This window comes from Nyctereutes procyonoides, unplaced genomic scaffold, assembly GCF_905146905.1.
Source record: "Nyctereutes procyonoides isolate TBG_1078 unplaced genomic scaffold, NYPRO_anot_genome, whole genome shotgun sequence".
NCBI lineage: Eukaryota > Metazoa > Chordata > Mammalia > Carnivora > Canidae > Nyctereutes > Nyctereutes procyonoides.
The window spans coordinates 14,238,476-14,263,981 of NW_026575133.1; the positions used below are offsets into that span (position 1 = coordinate 14,238,476).

At 51.7% G+C, this 25,506-nt stretch overlaps 1 long non-coding RNA gene across 1 annotated transcript; it reads left to right on the forward strand.

Annotated features, from left to right (window-relative positions):
* The first annotated feature begins 8,005 nt into the window (after positions 1 to 8,005).
* LOC129493652 (uncharacterized) lies at positions 8,006 to 11,359 on the forward strand. The gene is made up of 3 exons (XR_008661179.1): positions 8,006 to 8,098; positions 8,578 to 9,032; positions 10,597 to 11,359. It is a non-coding gene; the product is annotated as an uncharacterized LOC129493652 (long non-coding RNA).
* The last annotated feature ends 14,147 nt before the right edge of the window (positions 11,360 to 25,506 follow it).

Consider the following 25,506-nt stretch of genomic DNA (forward strand, 5'->3'; position numbering starts at 1 on the left):
CAGTTGGTTAAGCATCTGCCTTTGGCTCAGGTCATGATCTCAGGGTCCTGGGATCAAGTTCTACATCAGGCTCCCTGCTCAGTGGGGAGTCTGCTTCTCCCTTTCCCTCTGCCTACCGCTCCCCCTGCTTATGCTCTCTCTCTGTCAAATAAATAAATAAAATCTTAAAAGAAGAAGAAGAAACATTTAATTAAAAAAAAAGAAAAAATTAAATAAAATCCAAAACAAAAGCAATAAGGACAGTTCTGGCCCCAGGTAGGGTGGAACAGAGAGGAATGGGCTTCATTCAGAGAAAGGGATCCTGGGAGACAGAGTCTCCCTTGTCAGTGGAACAAAGACAGCTGAGGAGGCCTGAACTGAGGCAATGGCTTGGCAGGGAGATCGTTAAAATGGTTGCTTCACATGGAAGTGATGAAGAAGTTATGGGAACGTAAGAGGGTAGAACAAGGAAACAAAGAAAAGAAAGTGTGGTTATTCCACAGACAAGGTCAGGCTCTTCTGAAATCTCCTGCCCTTGCTTGGGGGGAAATGACTAAATGGACCCTTTGGTTACACAAATGCAAAATACAGGTGTGGTCTGTCCACCAAGTGGGGAAATTTCTACCATGAGGCCAGTGTGCCATTGAGCAATATGAATTGTTGGACTCAACCAACAATGGTGAGGCCCACACAGTGGACTCTGGGGATGTTGCAGCCTCAGGCACTAAGAGACAGGAACATGACACCACCCTCTTCTGAGAACAAGTGGCCTACATATGTAGGGATCAAAGTCAAAGGTCTCAGGACAGCATGTGCTCTTCCACACTCCTGAGGACTGAACACCCACAGATCCCGAAGGAATCCAGGTAGGAGGAGGGAACAGGCCTGGGTCAGGGCTGTGTTTTTCTGGAAAGACAGCTTCCCTACCCTTGGGGGAACCAAGCAAGCCCAGAGAGGCCACTGGCCTCCTCCAGAAAGCATTTTCCAATGAGCTCACCAACTCACACCTTGCCCTTACATAACTGGCTTCTTAGTGTTCTGACGTTCAGATGTGTGGTCTGTAAAGGACAGCTAGGCCCCTGTCTGAGAGGTAGGAGCATGACGCACTGGGTGAAAGCCCAGCCCTTAGCATCCAAGGCCTGGGTTTGAATCACAGCTCTTCTACCTGCTAGTTGTGTTGACTTGTTGATGCTGTTTTTTCACTGGGAAAATCAGGATTGAAAAACTCTTCCTGGAGTTGTGAGGCTTAAAGTGGCTGACATGGGTGGCACAACGGCCCCAAGTGGGCTAAGACTTAGGGGCTGGGGCAAGGTTGGAGAGAGAGGGATGGTGGTAGCACTCTTGGGCACACTGCAGGAGTGATTCACACCAAGGAAGGAAGTTGGACTGGACACCTTCAGACACCCCTCTGGACCAAGTCATCCTCACATCACTCCTGCCCAGGGACCCTGAGTCCCTCCAACTATAGTGTCTCCCATAGTCCACTCCAGCTGGAGAAGAGGCTGGTGCTGGTCAAGACCCCCCTGAGATGCTGGCTCAGGGCAGCTGCCCCTGAGCTCTGTAGGAAACAAAATCCTGGCCACTGGGGTCTATTCAGATGGAGAAACAGGTCTGTTTGCAGTCCTGCTTCCCATGAGCCTCTGTCTCTGTCTCTGTTTCTGTCTCTGCCTCTCTGTGTCTCTGTCTCTGTGTCTCTGCAGGTTCCGATGGCACATCTGGGTCTACACGGGTCCTAGATCTTCTTTGGATGCCGTGTATTGTGGTTGCGCTACTGGAGTCTCCAGCCAAAGTACCTCATTGTCCACACGGCTCCCCATGCCCTGATGCTGACCTCTGTGCCAGGGGTCTCACCAACACCTTTCCCATCTTCCCATTTCTTCCATCTTCACAATGTCAGGGAGAGACAAGCATCTCCATTTTAGAGATGAACAAACTGACCAGGGGAGGCACAGTAACTCACTGTCCCTGCCTGCATGACCTCCTCACCTGCATTCAGCCTTCTTTCCCCAAAGTCACCTCCTTGAAGCTGAATCAACTTTGTTACTTACCCCATTCAGACCTTTCTGGTTGTTTTCCCCATGCCCACCAGGTAAAGAAGCCTAGGAGGACCTGTCCTGTGTGGTCACTCCCATGTCCCTCGGTATACCCTCCATTGTGACCCATCAGCAACCCCCTCACCCACTGTTCCACACAGCATGTGTCTCCCACCTTGGTGACTTCACTCACCTCATGTCCTTCACCTGGGATTGCCCTCCTTTTTTTTTTTAAGATTTATTTATTTATTTGAGAGAGAGGGGTAGGCATGGGCAGAGGGAGAGGGAGAGAGAATCTCAAGCAGACTCCCCTTTGAGCGCAGAGCCTGACTGGCAACTCAATCTCAGGACCCTGAGATCATGACCTGAGCCAAAATCAAAAGTTGGATGCTTAACCAGCTGAGCCACCCAGATACTCCTTCCTCCTGCTTCTTTGAATATCAAAATTGAACTCCTCTAGCAAGATGCAGCTTCAGTGCCTCTACCTCCTTTGGGGCCTGTCCCCCACTGTTCCCCAGTAGGCATTAATTGCTTCTTTCTCTGCACTTGCTGAGCACTTTTATTTACCTCTCCTTGCACATTGATTTCATTCTATTTGGAGCTGCTGGTGGTTTGTACAAGTTAATCTCTCCCAGGGTCTGTGAGCAACCTGAGAACCCAAACCCCAATTTAGTTCTCTCTGCAATGTGACCTTGAAAAGTAACTTGACTTTATGGTCTATAAATTGGGGATAACACCAGCTTTTCCTGGTTGGCATGAGGATTAATCACATCATACAGCCCACTGCCCCCAGGGCCCACTTGGAGAATGTTAGGGAATGGGAGCCGTGAAGCAAGTCCAGCAGAGCCACGTAGGGCTGGGCCCTGAGCCACTGTTCACCTCCCTTCTTCCCCAAAATGCATCAGCCAATCTGGGGAAGTGACATTGATGTGGTGCTTAAAGGCAGCTACCTACTGAAATCTCCAACCACCTGTTGCATTAGCATCCCTTGGGGAGCTTGCTGAAAGTGCAGAGCACTGGGCCTCACCCCAGACCTTCCAAATCAGATTTCTGGAGCTGGGCCTAGGCACCTGTGTTTTTAACAAGCTTCCCAGGAGAATCGGATGCAACAGCTCCAGTCACCCTGGGCCATAGTAAACTCGGAGGGGCGGCAGTGGTGGGGACACAGTGCCCACAGCTTTCTATTTGCTCAGGAGAGAGTGGAGGTGGATTCAGAGGCTAGTGGTACGGACAGCCAGTGCCACTTTTTCACTCCCCAGCCAATTTTTCTTTGAGCTCCCGCCCAGGGCCAGATATGGCACTGATCCTCAGTCCGACTCGGTTCCTGGATTCACCTCTGTCTCCCCAGCCGTTGGCAAAGTACCCTGCTCAGCCTGGATGCTCAGCAAATATTTACTGAACCAACTGAACTCCCCTGGAGCCAACTCTGGCAGGAGATGGAGGACCCAGCCTGCTGGGCTAGACCCCAGCCCCTGTGCTTCCTCCAGGCCTGGCTGTCTCCCCATAGATCCAACGTTGGGTTGCCAGATGGGCTCCATGGGGAGGGTGTATATGGATGGGGTGAGCAGGAGACAGCAGGCAGAGCAGGTCTTCAGCTCAGGGAGCCATTCCTCAGGGAAGGGAATCTAGGGCACAGAGGTAAATGGCTGGGGACACCCTTCCCCCCGCCCCCCTTCCCGCTCCCAACAAAGAGTAGTAGGAATGGACACCAGTCAGCAAGAATTTACTAAGCTGAGACCATACACTCAGACCTCACTCAGGGCTTCCAGGCCCCAGCTGCACATTAGAATATCAGAAGAGATTTTAAAATTACCCATATGCTTGGTCTCATCTCAGATCAAAAGAATCAGAATCTCTGGAGTGGTGTCTGGGCATCAATATTTCTGTAAAGCAATCCAGGCAAGTCTGTTGTGTGGCTGGAAATGAAAGACTGCTGGGCCGACCTGTCCTTTCTTTCTTTTCTCTTCCCAGCGCTTACCATCTGGTCTGACCCAGACGCTGGTAATAATGATTGCAAGTCATAATTAGTGAGCCCCTCATGTGTGCCAGGCACCACACTGGTTACTAAAGGTGTAGCAGGGAATATGCTAGACCTGGCCTCTGCCCACCCAGGGCCCAGGGGAGGTCCCCACTTCAGCCTCTGAGGGTTGACAGGGATGAGGAGAGGCTTTCTGAAGGACATGGAGCCTACACACAAAAGGTCTGATGGACAGATAGGACAAGTAGGGATCAGCAGAGGAAGGCAGGTGACACGGCACTTGCAAAGCCCTGAAGCAAAAGACAGCTTTGTTCATGGAAGGAGTGAAGGAGGGTTGGTCCACTGCACAGTGAAGGGAGGGATTCCCACAGGAGGAAAGAACAGGGGGAGAGGCAGACAGGCCTAGGTGGTGAAGAAGTTTGTAAGCATGTGAAGGAGGCCAATTCTGACCCTAGAAATAAGAAGCCAGTGATGGACCTGTAAGAAGGGAGGGTGGAGGTGGGCATGTGCAGATTGATGTTTTGTTTGCTTCTGGGGCAGAGTGGCCTGGCGATGGGGCCAATCTGCAGCTGACTCGGGAGCTGGGCACGGGATGATGGCTATGTGCATGCAGGTGGTGGAAGCCATGGAAGGAGGTGGGCAAATTCAAGGGCTGCCAAGGAGATGGCATGAACAGGGCTTAGTGATTGATAGGACAAGGGGAAGGAGGGGCACCCAGGATGATGCTTGAGTTTCTAGTTTGCACAGCTGGGTGGATGGGCTACCGTGTCTTGAGCTGTAGAAACAAGTAGAATCACAGGTGGGAGGAGGAAGATGATGGGTCTAGTTCAATTGTTGAGTTTGAGGATCAAAATTGTTCTGGCAACAACTGCTCTCAACAGGCACAGAAAGATAATCAGGTGGGCAAGAAGGGATGGGAATGGGCTGTCCAGAGACCGTGGTCTAGGTTACCTCCAGTACGACTCCCCTTGCGACATTGGACAAACCCCTCATCTTCTCGGGGGCCCTCAGGTAATAGGAGGGAAGGGTCTTCTGTGTCCTGTACCGCGTGGGCCTCAGAGCCCTTCCTCACCTGCTGTGCTCCTGGGATTGCATGTCAACACCTCTCTGGGGAAAAAGGCTGTTGTTCTTGGTCCTCCCATCCAGGATGTTAACCAGGAAGGGGGCCTGTGCCCGAGGGAGCTGCTCAAGTGCAAACAACTCCGAGTTGGCAACAGCGCCCTGTTCTTCAGCAGAGCCTCCCTAAGGGAGGGAGGCTCCACTTGGTCCCCAGGCAACCTCACCTCAGACCCAGAGTGGGGCCCGGGTGCCAGGGCTGTGGGGAGCAGGGCCCGACCACATCTTGCTCCTGCTCCTACTCCTGCTCCTTCAATTAGCTGGGTGGGGTGCCCTCCCGCACCCTCACCTCATGCTCCTGCCTGCCCTACAGCTTGGAGCCGGCTTCAGGGGGCACAAAAAGGAGATGCCCATAGAAATTTGAGTTTCAGGCAAATACCAAATACTTTTTAAATATAAGCATGCCTGGGTAATATTGGGGACTTACTTTATTAAGATACAAATTTGGCATTTATGTAAAATTCAAATTTAACTGGGCCACCCTACCCAAAGAAGACTCCAGGAGCCGGCCAATAATCCCGAGAGAGGGATGGGGTGACTCCTCCTTCCCCCTCCACCCCAACAGGAGGTCCCGTGAGAACTTGTCATTTGCCACATCCTCGGGTCCTCGGCTCAGATGTTAGGGCTGGCTTTGGAGCCAGGGTATCTTTAGAAAGGTGTCGCGTCTAATTAACCTAATAAGTAGGTTGTAGGCTTTGACCGGAACCAGCGAAGGACTCACCCTGACAGATGGGGAGGAGTGGGTCATGCCTGCTGCAGGCGCCTGCCAACGAGCTGCTGGCTGTGGCCTGCGGAAGGGCTAATAGGCGGCCTTGACTTCACATCAGATACAGGGTGAGCAGAAGTGACACCACCACCCTATTAACAGTGACAATAAGTGCCATTTATGGAGCCCTTACCATGTGCCAAGCTCTGAGCAAGCATTATCTCATTTAATTCTCACATCAACCCTAGAAGGCAAAAACCATTATTATCTCCATTTGACAGGCAAAAACAGGACCAAACTGAGGCCCTGAGAGGTTGAGTAATCTGCCCAAGTTCACATAGCTACTAAGGGGGAGAGGAGAAGATCCAGATCCAGCCATTAGGACTCTGGAGCCTGTGCTTTTAGCCACTGATACCTTGGTTCCTTCCTGACCCCTAGGAATTCCTAAGCCATTTGGTGAATGACACGTAAATACTGTGAGATGGAAGGAAATCCACTCATTCGTTCTACGACTAGGAATCATTTTCTGTGTTTGAGACACACCTGCCTCCACTGGCCTCAGGGAAATGGTAGTCTGGTGGGAGAAATAAATGTCAACACATCATTGTTAAAGAAATGAAACAATACTATGGTCAATGAAATAGCAGAAGAGTTTTAACATGATGTTGCCATCAAGAAAAGCAGTGAGAGGCTCTGGGGGGCTCAGTGGTTGAGAACCTGCCTAGGCTCAGGTAGTGATCCTGGTTTTCTGGGATCGAGTCCCACATCAGGCTCCTGGCAAGGAGACTGCTTCTCCCTCTGCCTATGTCTTTGCCTCTCATTCTGTGCCTCTCATGAATAAATAAATAAAATCTTTTTAAAAAAAAAAAAGAAAAAAAGCAAGGCAGTGAGAGGATGGTGGTCAGAAACCCAGACCCCAGAGCCAGGCTGCTTGAGCATGAAATCTCCCTTTCCTGGATGTGTGTCTTTGGGTAGGTTACTAAGTTTCTCTGTGTCTCAGTTTCCCTGTCTACAAATGGGAATAATATCATCCATCTCACAATGTTAAGATCAGATGAATTAATATTTGAAAAGCCCTTAAATAGTGCTCAGCACATAGCAAGCACTTTATTCAGCAATACCTGCTGAGTGCCTGCAATGTGCCAAACACTGGCCTCGGTTATTGGGACGCATTGGTGAGCAAAATAGACAAAGGTACCTGCCTTTGTGGTTTATATTGTTGCTTACATTCTAAAGAGTCATTATAATTTTTTAATGAACTATTATTGTGTAAATAATATTAACTGTTAGCATTTTTAAATTGTTATTTTTAAGTGATCAGTTACTGGGGCACCTGGGTGGCTCAGTCCCTTGAACATCTGACTCTTGATTTCGGCTCAGGTCATGATCTTGGGGTTATGAGATGAAGCCCCATGTCAGGCTCTGTGCTGTGCGAGGAGCCTGCTTCAGAGTCTCTCTCTGTCCCTCCCCACCTTTTCCTCTCAAAAATATAATAAAAATAAAGTGATCTGTTATCATTTAAAAAATCTTGCTCTGTTGATTGTGAAAGGGCATGAAGCAGGGCAGTATGTAATCCCCTGAGTTGGCACAGATTTTTTCCTGTGGTTTCAGAGACGGGTGGGTGACTTTATTTTAAACCTTCACTGGGTCTGTGGCTGAGGCTCTTGATAACCTGCCAGCCTCGAGGCCGACGGCTTGAAAGCTGCAGATCACCTGGGCCTGCCAGCACCTACGTCTGCCGGCAGCTCCTGGGTGGGCAGCAAAACATGGGGCTGAGCGGATGGGAACTGGGCTTCTTCTGAGAACTCCTTGTACAGCTCTGGCCTGGGAGGAAAGCCTGGCCCTAAGCGGGTAGCTCAAGTCCATGACAGCCTATGCGGTGAGTGAGCCCTACACTGGGGCAGGGGAGGAAATCAGCCCTAGCTTCTGGCAGCTGTGACTGACCAACTGCTAAAAACAGGGTTCCAGACCAGACCCATGACACTCCAGGGCTCCACAGACTTCTAGGAACTCCTACCCCAAGCTTGGCTTCCTGCCCTGCCCCCCAGCCCTGGCACACACCTGTTCAGGAGACAATGACTTTTGATTTGTCACCTGTCATGCCGCCTGCCTGCTCCAGAAGCCCCGTGGGAAAACTAAAGCTGCTGTGAAGATTACAAGGGGACAGAGGGGGAGAGGCAGGTGTGCCCGGGGGAGCCCCAAGAACAGATGCTGTGTTCTCACGTTCTCACTGTCCGAAGAGAAGGAGCTTCTGGCTGAGAGCAGAGATGCCTCGTGTCCAGCTAGGTGACCCTCTCCCCCAGCCCGTGTGCGGGGTGCGGGGGCTTGTGGCACTTCGGGGGGTAGGGGGAAGGGGATTAATTTGTAGTCAGTGAGGGTCAGGGAGGCCCCTGGGATTGTTTTTGTTTCGAGACACACAGTTGGCATTTTGGCTAGTGGAAGGCTTCTTGTGTAGGAGGAAAAGGGGGCATTCTGGCCGCTGGTAGCTGGTGCCTGTGCACATGTACCTGCACCTAGGAGGCCACATCGCCTTCCATGTCTGGGTGTCTGTGTCTGTGTCCATCTCTGGGTGGATCTGTGTGTGCGTGTCTGGGTGCCTGCTGCACGTAAGTCTGTGTCCCTACACGGATATGGCTCGTGTGTCGAGTTGGGAGGGCAGGAAGGAACCCTACCTGGCAAGGCAGAAAATGTATATTCCCTGGCATCTTCTCCCCACTGGGCCCCTCACGGAGTGGGTTCTTGAGTCTCTCCCTTCTGCTCTCCAGGCCTCTCCTGCCATGGCCTGTTGGTCAAACTACACTGGCCGGTGCTGGTGATCCTGCATGTGCTGCGTTCCCGGTGCCGTGGCCTTCACTGGGAGAGGATCCGGGGCTCAGAGAGCCTCCGTGGTTTGGCAGCAGAGTCATGGGATGCACCCCATGACTGGCTAATTGGTCCCTTAGCACCAGACTCAGACATCATCGTCCTGGCACTGCTGCCCTGCTGCCTGGCACACCCTCTCCACCAGGCGCACTGGGGACAGAAAGAGAAGCTCTGTCAGCATGTGGACCCACCCAACCACCAGCCATGCCAGAGGATAAATCAGTATTCAGTGCTTAGCGTGGCCCTGTGGTCTTGGCCTCCTCTGGCTACTTCCTGTTGGAGTCAGCCCTTGTGCTCCCTAATCTCATGGTGAGAAAACTTTGTTTCCAGAGAAGCTGTCCAGCGTGGCTATTAGCAGGTAAGTAGTCGAACATGATGACCATCCTTGGTCTGGTCTGCAAAACAATCCAAAGAATCCATGCCACCCCCCTATTTCTGCTCAAACTTCCTTGTTCTTCATCACTGTCTTTCATTCCTACTGGTTGTCTGTCCCTTTGGGGGATACTCTAGTGCAGTGCAATCCAATGGAGCTTCCCGTAATGACGTAAATATTCTCTATCTGTGCTATCCAATATGGTAGCCACCAGCCGCACATTGCTACTGAGTATTTGAAATGGGGCTAGTGGGATTAAGGAACTGGATTTTTAATTTTATTTAATTTGGGACAACATAGCTCTAGGGAACCAAGTCCTACCAAAAGGATTAAAAATGGCATCATCCAGGTACATGCTTGACACCATGCTAATGGTAAAGTGCTTCCGGGTCCATTGGTGCCCATGAACCTCCCAGCAACTCTGCCAGGATAGGGCAGGAACTACTAACCCCCGCTGCACAAAGGGTCAAGGACATGCCAAAGCCGTTGGGCTGGAAGGCAGGGGGCAGGCTGGAGCCCAGGTCTCCAAATCTGAAAGCGGGGCTTGCTCCCTCACTAGCCTCAATCCAGTAGACCTGCAATGGGGCCTTGGCAGTTCAGCCACAGACAACACAATGATTTATACTCAAACTCCAGGCTTGACCTGTGGAGAAGAGGATTTAGGTATATGACATATGGAAGGGTCACTGGAACCTAAAATTTTTCCCTTCATTTACAAATAAGGAGAGAAGAATATAGATGGGGAGGGGCACTTCTATGCCAGGCACCGCGTAAGGCTCTTGAGAAATGTTATCTCATTTACCTTCACAAGGTCAAGTAGTATTCTCCCCATTTTACAGATAAGGAGATGGAGGCTCAGAGAGGTGGCTGGATTTGTTCAAGGTCATATAGGGAACAAGTGGCAGAGCTAGGCTTTGAACCAGGCACTTTGGCTCTGAAGGTTTCTCTTCTGCTAGCACGTGGCTTGGGATGAAGGCCTGATGAAGAAGCCCAGTGGTGGGAGTCAGGCAGCACTCTGGGCCCCGCGGTGTGTGGAGCTCTAGCCAAGGCTCCCGGAGGGGTGGGGAACAACATGGGATCCCTTGGCCCTGGCCCCAGAAAGCTGCTGCTGCCAGGGCTTGGGAAACAGTCACAGGTGAGTCAGAAAGAAGAGTGCCTGGAGTGGCCTGGGTGAACCACTCTGGTCCACCTGGAAAGCCTTCTCTGACAAAGAGAAAAGCATCTTAGTGATTCACCTGGCATTGGATGCTTTCATTCAGCACTTCCAAGGATAGCTTCCTGACCAATTTCTGTTCCAAATATCTATTGTTAAGTGACAAAGCACCCCAAAACATAGTGGTGCGTGACAAGTCATTTACTTGTTCATGATGCTGCAGCATGAGCAGGGTGTGATAGAGATACCTCATCTCCACTCTGCTGGGCACCATCAACTGGGCCAACACTTCTATTCTTCTTGCCAGGGGTCATCCAGCTGGTGGGAGGGAGATGGGGAACAGATGAGACCCGGGACGGACACTGGGATGACTGGGCTTCTCTCCCTCACCATCAGGGTCACCTCTCTCCAGCAGAGGAGCTGGACTTCTTACCTGGAAGCTCAGGACTTTGTAGGAAGCTCCCAGGCCTTAAAGGTGAGGCCATGTCTCACAGGATTTTCTGGGGGGCAGAGTGCATGTGCAGCATGTCCCCCAGGGTCTGGCCCCCACTACTACCATCGGCTAGCTCTGGTGCCGTGGTGCCTGAAATACTGGTCTCAGCCTGCACACCTAGAGACGGGATGCAGACCTAACGCTCTGCGTGTAAGCCTTCCAGTTTTATCTCCCAAAGCTCTCCCCTTTTACGCCCCACTCTCTCCCTAACTGAACCCCATTCCACCGAACACCCTGTGTGCCCATGCCTCTGCACACTCTGCTCTCTGCCCAGAGTACCCTGCCTCCAGTCATCTGGGTGGGTGGCCAATTCTCCACCAGCTCTCCTCCTCCCCTGGGCCTTTCCTGACCATCCCTATCCTCATCCCCAGAGCTGGCTTTCTGTTTCTTCTCCCAGTTGCTCAGAGGTGACAGTGGCTCATCTGGATGGTACACAGGCAGGGCCCAGCGGTTGTAGAGCACTTCTTAGGAGCCCGAGAAAGCAGCCCTGGAGGAAGGCTGCTCAGAGGCCTGGCCCTGACAGTGACGGTAGTGACTGGCAGTCAAACAGGGGGAAGGCAAACACAACTCTGAAGCTGGGCTCTGAGGTTCAAAACCCACTTATAGGGACACTTGGGTGGCTCAGTGGCTGAACGCCTGCCTTTGACTCAGGGTGTGATCCTGAGGTCCTGGGATCGAGTCCTGCATCAGGCTCCCTGCAGGAAGCCTGCTTCTCCCTCTACCTGTGTCTGCTTCTCCCTGTGTGTCTCTCATGAATAAATAAATAAAATCTTAAAAAAAGAAAAGAAAGAAAAGAACCATCATGATTCAAATACCACTTACAACTGTTTAGGTTGTAACTTTTAGGTACCTCTGTTTTCTCATCTGCACAATGAAGATAAGTGTACTGAGCCCCTAAGGTTTTGGAAGAGTTAAATGAGAAAACTTCACGGAAGGCACCTGTGCCCAATGTGTGGCAAATGCTCCTTAATTCCTGCCCTTACTGTTAATATCTGCTCCTCATAGGCCGGGTTGCAGGCATCTGACTCCCCCGTGAGCTGGACCGGGGCCTCAGCAGGACAGAACCAGGGCTGACCCCACTGTGCCCTCAGCTCCTCCCCCAGCCCTGGGAGGCCAGCAGGGGCCACTGTGTGACCTGACACAAGTGCTGTGTTGCTGGGCACCCTGTCTTCACCCCTCTGGTCAGAGGCAGCCTTGGCTTGGGGACCCCACAGGCCTCGCCGTGTGCTGCAGAGCAGGAAGGGTGTGACTCTGAAGGCAAAGAGGCTGCTAAAGAGAGGTAGAAAGTGGGGATCATGGCCCTTCCAAACTGCAGCTGGTGGCTTGGCGTTAGGCTCACACCATCTGTCACAGGACTCTGAGACAAGTTTAGGGAGCATCAGCCTTGGAGTATGGGGGGGGGTCATCTATTTCGCTAATCAGCCACTTTTGTTATCCATTCTCTTCTTTATTCCACAGCGATTGCCTGAGCACATACTGAGTGCCAGGCACTGTTCTAGACACTGAGGATACTGAGAGAGCAGGCCTAATAAAAGCGGACCCCGAGAGAAGGGTGCCTGTGAGTGGGCAGCCCCTTTGTGGCCTTGAGTTCTGGGGGCCCAGTTTGGTCCCCACCCGGGCCTGGCACAGAGGCAGAGCACAAGCTCTGAAGTCCGTGGTCAGACTCCGTCCTGGCTCTGCCTCTCTCTCACTCACTGAATAGCAACTTGGCTCAGCTCCCTGAGCCTCAGGGTCCTCATCTGCAAAGTGGGAGTGCATTTGGGAGGGCCAAGGATGCCACACCTGCAAAGGAGCAGTGCTGTGGCAGATGCTTCGTAGCACACCACAAAGGGCCTCCGTCCCCCTCTGCCATCATCACAGTCCCCCATCACAGGCTGAAATGTCACCCTTCCTTCTGCCTTCCTGGGCCTGCACGCAGTTTTGCTGACAACAGCCAAGTCACCTTCTGGCCCCCAGAGGATGTTAGAGACCTTTCCTGTGAGCCGTTTGCCCCCTGAAGCAGGGGTCACAGAGATCTTAAAACCTGAGATCAGAGCAAGCAGAGGGGGAGGGTGACAGGGGCCATATATCAGGGGCCTGGCCAGCTGTTAGCAGGGATTCCTTCCCAGCCAAGGACAGATGGGTCCAGCCTTCCAGAGTCGGATCAATTGAGCACCTGGGGTGGGAGCCAACACTGAGGGTGAGGAATTCGTGTGACCCCGTCATCTCCTGTCAGGAGACTCCCACGCTCTTCTTCCTGCAGCCGGGAAATGAAGTGACAGGTCATTCTGAGGGGCAACTGCTGACAGGCCCTTCTGTAACATTTATTTAGAACTGGCAGCCCTGCCTCCTTACAAAAGGGGCTAAGAGAATGCTCTGACATGCATGGCACGCCTCCCAGCTAACGAGGCCTTGCTGCAGGCACACTACCAAGGCACCCCCACCAGAATCCCCATTTTCACCATGAGAAAACTGAGCCTCAGTGAGGTGAAGTGACTTGCTGATGTCACCCAGTTAGCCCAAGGCTGGGCTACACAGGACACCTGGTTCCTTGGACTGGTTCTTAAATGCAGTTAGGACAGGACAGGAGAAAACCCCATAAAAATGAACTACCATCGGGCAGAGAGAGCAACCTCTCCTAACTTCTGGGAGAAACTTCTTCTAAGAATAGGATATACATAATGCATTTATGATGCTGACAAATGCGTTAAACCTTTTCCGGAGAGATATGTAAGAAACCGTGAATGGCACAAGGCTTTAGGAAGAGGAAGTGGAACGGGGGAGGGAAGCAAAGAGAGTTTTACTTCACATCCTTGTTTTTCTATAGCATTTCAACTCTTCTCCATATGCATTTAAAAGAAGCAAGAACCAGGGGTTATCTGGATCATTTTTAAACTTTCTTGTTGATTCTATTCTGAAATAAAAGAGAAAGAAATATGTTACTTAAAAAGAGAAAGAGAGAAGCTGATGAAAGCTGACTGTATCTGCCCTCCAAATTTTACAAGCACATTTATTCATATAATTCAGAACTCTTTAGGGGCACCTGGCTGGCTAAGCCCGTGGAGCACCCGACTATTGATCTCGGGGTGATGAGTTCAAGCCCCACACTGAGTGTAGAGATTACTTAAGAATAAAATCCTAAAATAAAATAAAATAAAATCTTAAACACAAAACAAAACAAAAAACACAAAACTCTTTGTAGGGAAAATCAGAGGGAATAATTCTAGTTAAAAGCCAGGCCAAACCAAAATTTTCATGACTGAGAGCAGGAAGCAGCTCTCTGATATCTGTACTGAAGCTGCTGTCATCAATAATTAAAAGTGGAAAAACAAAAACCTAGGCTAATGTGGTTTCTGGAACCAAGCATTTCATTTTACTTTGAGCTCCTTCCCTTCTATGGAGCCTTGAACCCAGTAACAGATGCTCAAAAAATCCATTGGTAAATGAATAATTTGCCTGTTGTGTTCACTGGGTCCCGAAGCAGGTACCCAGTCAATATTTGTTCATGGAAACCAGTAATAGAATACTGTTGATCCCAACCACTATCCCTAGACCCCAGCTCCAACCCCAATCCAGGTGGGGGCAGGGGATGAGTGGTCAGCATTGGGCTGCATTGTGAGACTAAGCTTCCTTCCCCCACAAAGGGCCTGGGTAACCCCCACCACCATCCAGGGTCTGGGACTGGTGGGCACAGGCAAGGTCTTCTTGTCTCGATTGTCATTTCAATATACTGCACCAAGGATGTGCACAGTTCCCTGATGCCCCACCCTCTAGCCTCGGCCATCCACACCTCCCATCACCTCCCCTCAGTCCTCACCTGGTACTCTTGCCCACCATCTGGATTGCTAACCCTCTTGTGGAGTCCATATAGATGCTATCTTCCCAGTTCCTCGAGGGCAAAGAGAGAGGATGTTGCAATGCTCACATATCTCTCATTCTAGCTCATTGCCACAGAGAGCTGGGAAAACTGGTGAGACTGGACCAGTGGGGCAGGGAGGGCTTTTGGGCTTCCTGGAGGAGGTGGACATGCACAGACTCCTGGGACCCTGCAAGGGGAGAAGGAAGGGCCCTAAGGACTGGCGCCTGTCTGCCTCTTACACTTTGTGATCTCCCTGCTGCCCCTCTCACAAAGACACCCTGGCCTCCTCCTTCCTGTCCTAGAGGGTGTAGACGGCAGGTGATGGCCATTTTGCCCCCCCCCCCCCCCGTGGGACTAAGGGCAGAGCCAGTACGGGGTGTGTGCTGAGCTGAAAGACCTGATGCTGCCATTCATTTCATTGTTGTTGTTTGTTTTTAAAGGCTTTACTTATTTATTCATGAGAGACATAGAAAGAGAGGCAGAGGGAGGAGAAGCAGGCTCCAAGCAAGGAGCCCGATGCAGGACTCGATCCCGGGAATCCAGGATCAGGCCCTGAGCCAAAGGCAGACGCTCAACCGCTGAGCCACCCAGATGTCCCATGAAGCTAGCATTTGAATGGTTGGGTTCAGCTGTGTCAGGCACTGGCTCAGTTTGGTCTGTTATCAATCACAGCAGTTCCAGTAGGAATTTTCTGTGGCTCGCAACCAGAAGAGTTTTGTTTTTTTTTTTTTTAAAGGTTTTATTTATTTATTCATGAGAGACAGAGAGAGAGAGAGAGAGAGAGAGAGAGGGGCAGAGACACAGGCAGAGGGAGAAGCAGGCTCCATGCAGGGAGCCCGATGCTGGACTCGATCCCGGGTCTCCAGGATCACACCCTGGGCCGAAGGCAGGCGCTCAACCGCTGAGCCACCCAGGGATCCCCAACCATTAGAGTTTTAAGTGGGATGTCACTGCCCTATCTGTGTCTGTCGTGCCACAAAGCCCTGTGTGTTCTGGATGGAGGCAAAAGAGAGAGGCCTCGGGACGTGGGTGGCCACGAACAGGGGTGCTATCAACAGAGAGAAGTCTGGAGAGCTGGTGGGCTTGGGCACAGTGGGCTGAGCTCTGGCAGGATGCCCAGATGGAGATGCCCAGCAGGTGGGGAAAGGAGTGTGGGTGCACATCTGCAGGGTGCTGGAGCCTCTGATCCAGATTCGGGAGGTGCAGGACGACGTGAGATCAGGGAGGGGTGGGCGTGGGGACACAGTCGGAAAGAGGCTGGAGAGGACAAGGAAGGCCAGACCTTGAGGACTGGGAATCTAACTGCAATGGCAGGAATGGTCAGGAAAGAAAGGCAGTCAGGCCGTGGAAGCCAGAGCAAGCTCCTGAGCCACACTGTCTCCCTCAGTTTCTTTTCCCGTTAAGTGGGTTCGCAGTCTCCCTGTATTGTGCTGTGGCGAGGATGGGAGGATGAAGAAGGCATGGCAAGCCCTTCTCTGAATGCCAGAGCTCAAGTAACATGAGCAGGTGAAAGGAACTGGGGGACAGAGGCCTACCAGGCTGCACCCCTCACGGAGTCTCCCTTCCTCTGGTTCAGCTGGCAGGTAGCCATGGCCGCTGCCCCTCTATCCAGTGAGGGCGCTTATCTCTGCCTCTGCTAGAATTTGGCCGGCTGGCCCTCTTTCATCACTCCAGGGGCAGTCCTGCGGACAAGGATGCTCCAAACAACAGCTGAGCTCATCCCCAGAAGCGCCTCACACACAGCCCACCCCCCACACCACTCCCTGCCCCCGGAGTGGTGGCACCTGCAACACTTCCCCCAAAGCGAGCCCCCAGGAAACCTGCATCTTTAGGATTCCCACTGAGGCCCAAAGAGAGATTCCGGAGGGCTGGTCTATGTGGACTGGGGTGGAAAGGCCTCTAAGAACCCACTGCTCCTGAAGCTGACCTTGCACAACTCCACTAGCCCTGAGGCTACACATTCCATCCCTGGGGTTTAATTCACTGGGGCTGAGAGTCCTCCCTTAAACCACCCCCAGGGTGGGACACATTCACTGTAGGGGAAAAAAACACAAACACCACCGCTGCTCCCCATGGAGTAGGTGAGAACTGGGACTTGCTGGAGGGTAAGACACAGAAAGGGAAGCAGTGGAAAATCACCCCAGGAAACCTTCCCCTTCTTCCCGCTTTGGTCCTCCCGCATGCTGGGTGGGGCTGAGCCTCTACCCTTCTGTCCTTCAGTGCACAGGTGCTGGGTGCTGGTTGCGTGCCAGGTGCTGGGCCAGGTGCCAGGGGCACTGATTTGTTCAGTCAAGTTCCTTGAGGGGAGGCGGGTGGGTAAGACCCTCTCTCTCAATTCACCAGAACCTTGGGGCCTGGAAGACAGTAGAGGGAAGTGCAGGGGCTGCAGAGCCCCTCCCTTACCTCTTACCCCTCCTGTCCTTGCCTTTGCGGCTCTACCTTCTGTCTCATTGCAGAAGGGAGGCACAGGCTGATGGGACGCAAAGGAGTGGAGCCCTGGGCCTGACGATCCCCTTCTACTGAGACAATCACAGGTCTTCTGGCGCAGGCACCTCTTAGTCCTAACCCCGAAGAGTAGAAGATTTCCCCCTTCTCCCTCGCCCCCAAGCAATTCCCAGGGACACTGTCCTTTCTCCTCACCACCAAACAGGAGAGGGGACAAGCCTTTGTTCCCCACTGAAGCCCCTATTCGCATTCCAGGTGAACCCTAAAAGGAACAACTAATGCCCTTTACCTACAGCAACGGTTCCCAAAGTCTAGCAGGAGGATCCATCATATCAGGTTACCTGGACACTTGTTAGAAAAGGAAATCTCAGACCGCACCCTAGGTGTGCGGGAGCTCTAGCAATCCACTTTAACAAGCCCCCGGGGTAATTCCATCACCTCCAGTTTGAGAACCACTGGCCCAAAGGACAGTTAGGCTAGAATTTGCTGGGCGCTGGGTGTGAAGTGGGGAGAGGAGGGCAGGACATCCCTGGGGCCTGCCTGTAGAAGGAGGTGGGCTCCTCCAGGGCAAGGAGCTGGGTCAGTTTCAGGACCAGTGGACTGGTCTTCCCTCCAACCTGGGGTTCTTTTCTTTTCTTTTTTTTTTTTTTTAAAGATTTTATTTATTCATGAGAGAGAGAGAGAGAGAGAGAGAGAGAGGCAGAGACACAGGCAGAGGGAGAAGCAGGTTCCATGCAGGGAGCCGGATGTGGGACTCCAGAATCATGCCCTGGGCCAAAGGCAGGTGCTAAACCCCTGAGCCACCCAGGGATCCCCTAGCCTGGGGTTCTTATAGTGGGCAGGTGCACAGGTGGAGAGCAGGTCCATGGTTTTCACAAACTTTTCAAAGGGATCTGAAGCCCCAAAATATCAAGAGCCTTTCTTTGAAAAGCTGTTAACTTATTTAACACACAATTAACATTTAATACATTCTTACTGGAAAAGTCAAACCATACTAAAACATAGGGAGCATCAAGGAAAGTGCTCCTTTGATGCCTCTAGGGCTAGACCCCTCCCCAGAAGAAGCCACTGTTTTCTATTTATACTTTGGAAGGTCTCTGTACAAGTGTGTATATATATATATTTATGCTATAGATATACATACACACAGTGTGGGTGTTTTTACACAAGCAGGATAATGTTAGGTGCATTATGCTTCAACTCCCCACACCCTCCCATTTAATAATACATCTTAGAGAGCCATGCCAGGGCTGGGCCTCTACTCAACAGTGTCTCCAGTGTGGTGGCTACTGAGACAAGAGAAAAATACATGTTCACACCACATCAGACTCTCCTTTTCTTACGTCCCCCCCAGTGATGCCTACCCTACCCTAGAGCATGCAAGGCATGCTCACACAAGGGTGTTCACACACACACACACACACACACACACACACACAGACACACACACACACTGATAATGACCCAATGTGAAGAAATCCTCTTTGGTCCTTGACTAGTCTGACAACCCCTGAACTCCCAAGCTTTAGGATGCTGTGGAGCTGGGGCTTCTTTTGGCTCCAGGGCAGGCATTCCTTAGCCCTGAGAGGGCACTCCCGGGAACCTGCGGGCAGAAGGGCACTGGAAGGCTGTGTCACCACCCAAAGAGCTGTGCTTGTACATGCATTTATCCTGGGTGGGAGTCTAAAACTTTCTCTCAGATTCCCAAAAGCCTCTGAAACCCCAAAATGGATTAAAAAATCACAGTTATAAGTTGATTGCCTCTTAATGGGGAAGAGCATATCAGCAAAATAATTCCGGCCTCTGGGTGCCTAGGTGGCTCAGTGGGTTGGACATCCGCCTTTGGCTCAGGTCACTGATCCTGGGGTTCTGGGGTTGAGCCCAGAGTCAGGTTCCCTGCTCAGCGGGGAGCCTGCTTCTCTCTCTGCCCCTGCTCCTCCCCCACGCTCATGCTCTCTCATTTTGTGTGTCAAATAAGTAAATAAAATCTTAAAAAACAAAACAAAACAACCCTGCCTCTCTAGAGTGCTTTCTTTCTAATTAACAGCTGCAGCTCCAGAGTCAGGCTGGGGACAGCGGCAGCCTTACCCTTTCTGCTAGCTCAGGCCTGGGCAGGAGGAAGTGGCAGAGAGGGAGGAAACGTTAAAGATGGGAATAGGAGTGAGGCAGGACAGCAACCCAAGTTCCCGGGCTGAATAGTGTCCTCCCCAGCACCTCAGAATGCGACTTTATTAGGTCCTCAAGAGGGTTGTCGCAGATACAGTTAAGTTAAACTGAGGTCCTACTGGAGGGGCAGAGGCCCTTAATCCAATGACCGATGTCCTTTCCAAAGAGAACAGACACAGGAGCCACAGAGGGGAGGAGGCCAAGTGAATGAAGAGGGAGGCGGAGGAAAGATGATGTATCTACAAGCCAGGACCCTGCAGGGTGGCTGACAATGTCCAGAAGCCAGGAGAGAGGCATGGAACAGTGTCTCCCTAGCACATTGACCTGGCCCACCCTTGATCTGGGCCTTCCAGCCTCCAGAACTGTGGGAGCATGCATCTGGGTTGCTTAAGCCCCCAATCTGTAGTACTTTGTTATGGCAGCCCTAGGAACCTAATACAGCAAGATTAATAAAGCAGAGCTCAACAGTGGCTTCCAGGGAGACCCTGGAGCCCCCTTCCCACGACACCCAGCTCTCGGGAACTAGAAGGGCCCAGCGTCTTGGGGTCAGAGTCGGCACCGTGTCCTACGCTAGCTGGGGCTGGGTGCCCTCAGGTGTGCAGGCAGCTCTCAGCCCGGAGAGCCCTCCCCTAATAAACAGCCAAACCAAACACATGTTCCCCTCCAGGCCCCCGAGTCACCTGCCACTTGGCAGTGAGAGGACGTCAGCCCAGTTCCTGGCTGGCAGCACTGACAGGCGCCCATCTGCTCCGGAAGCGCCCGCCTGGATAAACACAGCCAGGCTGTGCCTCCCACGGTTGGACCAGCCGGGTCAGGCTGGTGGTGCGGAAGCCCTGGGTCTCGGCCCTTAGCCCCTCGGGGTCACTTTCCACCCCTACCTGGCCACGCCGGCTGCCCCAGGAGAACAACATCCCTGGAAAACGGGAGGAAAGACACACAGGAAAGGAAAGCTCATTGCAGGGCTCGGCCCACCTCCCAGGTCACTTCCTCAGATCCCTCCCTGCTGGGCCCCGGGGTCACTGCCCCCTCCCATCTGCCCTCCCGTCAGTCACGCCCACATCAAGCCATCTGCCACCCTGGCCCCCCCTGGCAGGCACCACAGCCTTATGACTCAGCGCCCAGCCCTGAGGCTGCTCTGTGGGTGGCCACTCCGGAACCTTGGTTGGGAGGGAGGTGCTGGGAAGGGGGCTGGAGCTGGGGCTGGGGGAGGGGGAAGACACGTGCAGACCCCAGGTGGCCTTTCCCAGAGCACCAAACCCTGATAGCACTGCTTTCATCCGGTTTTTAAAGCCGACTAACTCCAGCAGTGGTGTTGCTTAAAACCTAATGATCTAATGAAAAAGCACCTAATTCCCTTCCTTTTTTGCCTCCAGGTTCCACCACCTGTTCTTCCGGCCTGGCCCCAGGCCTGACTGGGACCTGTTTCTCTAGTGTATTCCCTGGTGTCCTCTTCAGGGGCCACTCCCAGTCCCTTACAGCCCCTGGAACAGTACATCTGCTCCCACACACCCTTGAGTGGATAAATTCCCATGAAGGTATGAGACATGTCATGTCAGCTCCCTGCAGACTTTGAACAAAGGATTTGACCTCGAGTGTTTATCCCGAAGGACTAGCAGTAATGGTTGAGGCTGCGTGGGTCCTTCTGGGGAAAGGAGTGAGTCAGGGTGGAGAATGTCACCCCTATAGGCGGCAGGCCCAAGCTCCAGGTGTGGTTCTGAGTCAGGCAAGGCCCCTAAGACTTGGCTCTAGAGGAAAAACCTACAGGCTGGGCCTGTCCCCCAGCTGGAAGGTTGTGATCTGAGGCCTGGCCCCACCCCTAGAGGGTCAGGAGAGGGCCAGAGGATCCAGCCCCAGAAGGCCGCAGTTCCCAGCCTGTGGGAGCCTGCTTTGGGCAGCTGTCTCTGTTCTCAGGGGCTGCACCCCTTCCAAAGGTCCTGCTTCCTCCAGGGCCTCTTGTAAGCTGCGTGGAGATTTAGCCACCTTGCCTCAAAGCTGAAAAGGCGGTCCTTGGGGTCTGGCCCTGGCTCACTCTCTCCCTTACCTGGCAGCCTCTGGGGTGCACCTCAGGAGTCTCCTGTAAACCCGGGCCTTGGAGGCTCCTTCCTCTCCCAAGCCCTGTTCCCTCCAAAGCAAGCCAACAGCTCCGCTCATTTCAGTGGTTGTTCTCCTGCTGGTAACTGGGAGGAAACAGGTCGGGCTGAGTGAAAGCAAAGAAGACTGGGAAGCTCCAAGAAATCTCAAAATTGGAAGAGTCCGAATGCATTTAATCCTGGCTCTGCAGCAAGACTCCCTCTCTGCCTTAGTTTCTTTGGCTCCAAGCAGGGTTCATAAAGGTACCTGCCCCAAAAGCTGTCGTGAAGGCAAAATGAGGCAGAGAACTGTGGAAATGCAGTTCGAAATGCTTCCTCCCTTCACGGAAGTGCCCAGGACCTAGCAACAGTAATAATAATTGTCATGTTCATCTTTCATTCTTTCTGTGTCCCCACAGTGAGCATCACACATTGTCGGAGGGCTCAGCCGACACTACCTCCCTTAAGTCTGAGTTCCTTTCCCCCAGTCTTTCTTCCCACATTCTTTTCCAAGAGATAGTTCTACACCCCCAGAGACGCCTCCCCACTCCCCTGGGCATTGGGATATTTTCCAGGCTAACCCTCCCTCCCGGGAGAGTCTCCCAGGCACATGTGCTGCTTCCCAGAGCAGGAAGGTGGGCTGAAAACGGCCCCAGCTGGAAAATCAGAGTCTGCGTTTCTACGCAACTTCTTTAGAATAATAGACTCAGAGAAAAAAACCAAAACACTCTGCTCAGAGAGGTCCTCTGTTTGCTTGCGTACTCCCAGCCTGCTCCATTTCACAGCTGCAGAAATTGTGATTTTCCTGAGGCCACACAGCAAGTAAGTAGCAGAGATTCCACCAACACTGAGAACCTGCAATGTACCAGGTACTGCACCCACCCACTTCGGAAACACTGGCAGCAGTCACACCATGCTCCAAGCACCGGTTAGAGCACCGTGGACATAGAGACAGGAATGGCATTGAAATTCTATGGAGAAGATCCCAAACAAATCACAAAGGTTGCTGCCATCACTGATAAATACTATAAGAAAATAAATCAGTATAGGATGGAATGGTTGGTGGATTTAGGGGAGGGGTGCCCTGTTTCCCTAGAATACACTGGAAACACTGAGCAGAGAACCGAATGATGAGGGGCAAGTATGCAAAGAACTAAAGAGGTGTCCAGTTAGAAAGAATGGCAAATGCAGAGGCCTTGGGGGCAGGAATATGCTTGGGCGTCTTCAAGGAATGGGAAGAAAGCCAGTGTGACTGGAGCAGTAAGAGTGAGGGGCAGTGGGAGAGGTGAGGAAAGGAGGGAGGCAGGGGCCAGGTCATGCTGGGTCTCAGCCATGGTAATGAGTCTGGATTGTATGGCAACAGGAAGCCATAGGAAGGTTTTGTTGTTGTTGTTGTTGTTTTATAAATTTATTTTTGTATTGGTGTTCAATTTGCCAACATATAGAATAACACCCAGTGCTCAAGCAGGGCAATAACTGTTATGACTTACGGCTTAGAAAGATGGCTCAGGCAGCTATGTGAAGAGCGGACTGAAGTGGGGCAAAAGCTGAGGAAGCTATGGAGACCTGGCCCCCTGTGCCAGCTGTGGGGATTCAGGGAGGCAGAAAGCAAATACCTTGACACTAACTGAGCCCGAGGCCTGGCATCCATCAAGTGATACTCAACATAGAATTGGGAGCCTAGGGATCCCAGGGTGGCGCAGCGGTTTGGCGCCTGCCTTTGGCCCAGGGCGCGATCCTGGAGACCCGGGATCGAATCCCACGTCGGGCTCCCGGTGCGTGGAGCCTGCTTCTCCCTCTGCCTGTGTCTCTGCCTCTCTCTCTCACTGTGTGCCTATCGTAAATAAATAAAAATTCAAAAAAAAAATATTAGAATTGGGAGCCTGAGAAGGGGTGCCAGTGGGTGGCCAGATGTGTGGCCAGGGTTAGGAGACAGGGTGGTGGTGACAGGGACCTGGGGAGGCTCCCTTTCCTGGGCTTAAAGCCACAGGAGACTAGCAGCTTTGGTTTGGGTGTGGGCAAGGGCAAACTTTAGGGATCCCACATCCTTCTCTCCGTTTCCTAATGTGTATCATGTCTCTCCATTCTTAAAAAGGTCATTGTCAGAGCCACTACCTGTGGACATGTAAGTGTTCCAGAAATAAAAGCCTGTGAGTAATTAGAATAAAAAACAGCCTACATTCATTTTTATATTTCAAATTGTGTGTAACTTGTACCTACCCATGACAAAGACTTCAGAGTACAAGAGCACACAGCAAGAAGTAACTGCTCCTCCGCCTCATTTTCAACCCTATAAAATATTCTGTTACCTGTTCATCTTTGTCTAGAAATATTGTCAGCATATGTAGACATATATAGACCATATACTACTTTCAAGTATGAAGATAGGATAATTGTACCATCTTTTCACCAAACAATATTTCATGAAGATCATTTCATATGAGTCTGTGAATACGATTTTCATGCTTTCTTTAGTGGCTATGCAGCTGTGTCCAATAGAAAAATAGGTATTGAGATAACTCCCAGGTTTGGGCTAATACAAACCATGTCACAACAAACACTTTCACATGTAGGTCTTTGGTGTTTCCATTAGATAAATTCCTAGACATGGAATTTCTAGCTCAAAAGATAATTACATGTTCCTCCCCCCCCCCCGTTTAAATAAATATTGACAAATTGTTGCTTGGAGTCGTTGGACCAACTCCCTTCCCAGTCATACCCCCTAGCTGGCCCTGACGGCATCCCCTTCACGATGTCAACCCAACACATTGTCCAAATGATTCATCTTCACCAATCTTAAGACACCTGACAATTTGTGCATAAAGTGTCAGCCCACCTTCTGTGGCGTGGTGGATGTTTCCACTCCCGCTCTGTAGATGAGAGAGCTGGCCCCAGGACAAGGCCAGTGTCCTAGTTCTACTCTGAGCCACAGGGAGGGCTGGAACCATAGGCGGGAGTAGTATAGGCAGGGCCCACAGGGAGGAAGCAGGTGCCAGAGAAGGCAGTAGTTGCCTCCACAGACACACAGGCTCTGGCAATCAAGATGGGTGAAGGACACGCACAGGTCAGAAGCCAAGAGACCAGTGAACGGTCAGATCTTATAACCCCCTCCACCAGGACCAGACACAGTGCTGCCTCTTCGGCATGCCTGCCTGGGCCAGCCTGAGGCCCGGATGTGGGTGTTGCTGAGCCATGTTAGGGCCATGGGAAGTAGGTCACTTGCTGGAGGAGTAGGGAATTTAAAGGCAGAGATAAGAGTGCGTGTTGACATCTGGGACTGAAGCCCCAAGTTTCCTTTCTTCCCACTCTAAACAGGTTGGTGGCTATAAAGCAGGAAAATGCAGGCTCCATTAAAATTGGGGGAGAGAGAGAGAGAGAGAGAGAGAGAGAGAGAGTCTCTGTCAATAAACCACAGTAGCCAAATGAACCTAAGTTTAGCATCTCTCAGCCTGTTTGGGAGCCTCTTGACTGCCGACTCTTCTAATGGGCTCCACTTCCGTGAACTCAAAGGTAATGGAATCAGCTTCAGCAAAAACAATGTGCTAAATAAAGAAATGCAATCAGAGCTGCTGACCTTCAACAGAAAACTCTTTTTGTAGGCCTTGGACTTGAAGTGAGGAATGCGTGTTCTGAGAGGGTGTGTGGATGTGTGGATGTGTGGATGTGTGCACACGCTCACATGTGTATGTGTGTATGTGTTAAGATGAAGAATTTTGGGGGTGGCTGAAAACAGTGAGAAAGTTCTACCATGGTACTAAGACTCGCCTATAAAAAAACAAATTTTAAGAAAAAAAGTTAGAGTAAAGTTGGGCAAGGAAACCTGAGTGCTTTGAAATGGACAATAGGGCTCGTCTGGATGTAGGGGGTATTATTCATAGATAGGATTCCCAAGGAAGTGGGTTTTCAAAGTCCCCTCCCGGGCTCATGGGACATGCCTGAACAGGCATTTGAAAAGCTCCTTCTGGAATGCTCCAAGGTGGGCAGTGCCAGGCACGAGTTCCCCAGAGCAGGTCCATACTAGAAGTTTGTGTCTGTAAAGAGCTTGCTGAGCACTGAGGGTCAGAATCAGGCAATCATGAAGGCCTCCAGGAGGGTCCCAGGACATTGGCCCAGAGAAGCCCAGAGAGAGATCTCTGCTCAGCACTGATCATCTGAGATAGTGGAGTTGCCAGTAGTTTACCTCTCTGAATGAAGATGATCTCTACATTTTCTCCAGCTTCCAACTATGTCTGTCTTTCATGCCATCTATCCATCCACTCTACTATTGAAGACAATCAGTAAATGCACCATTTCTT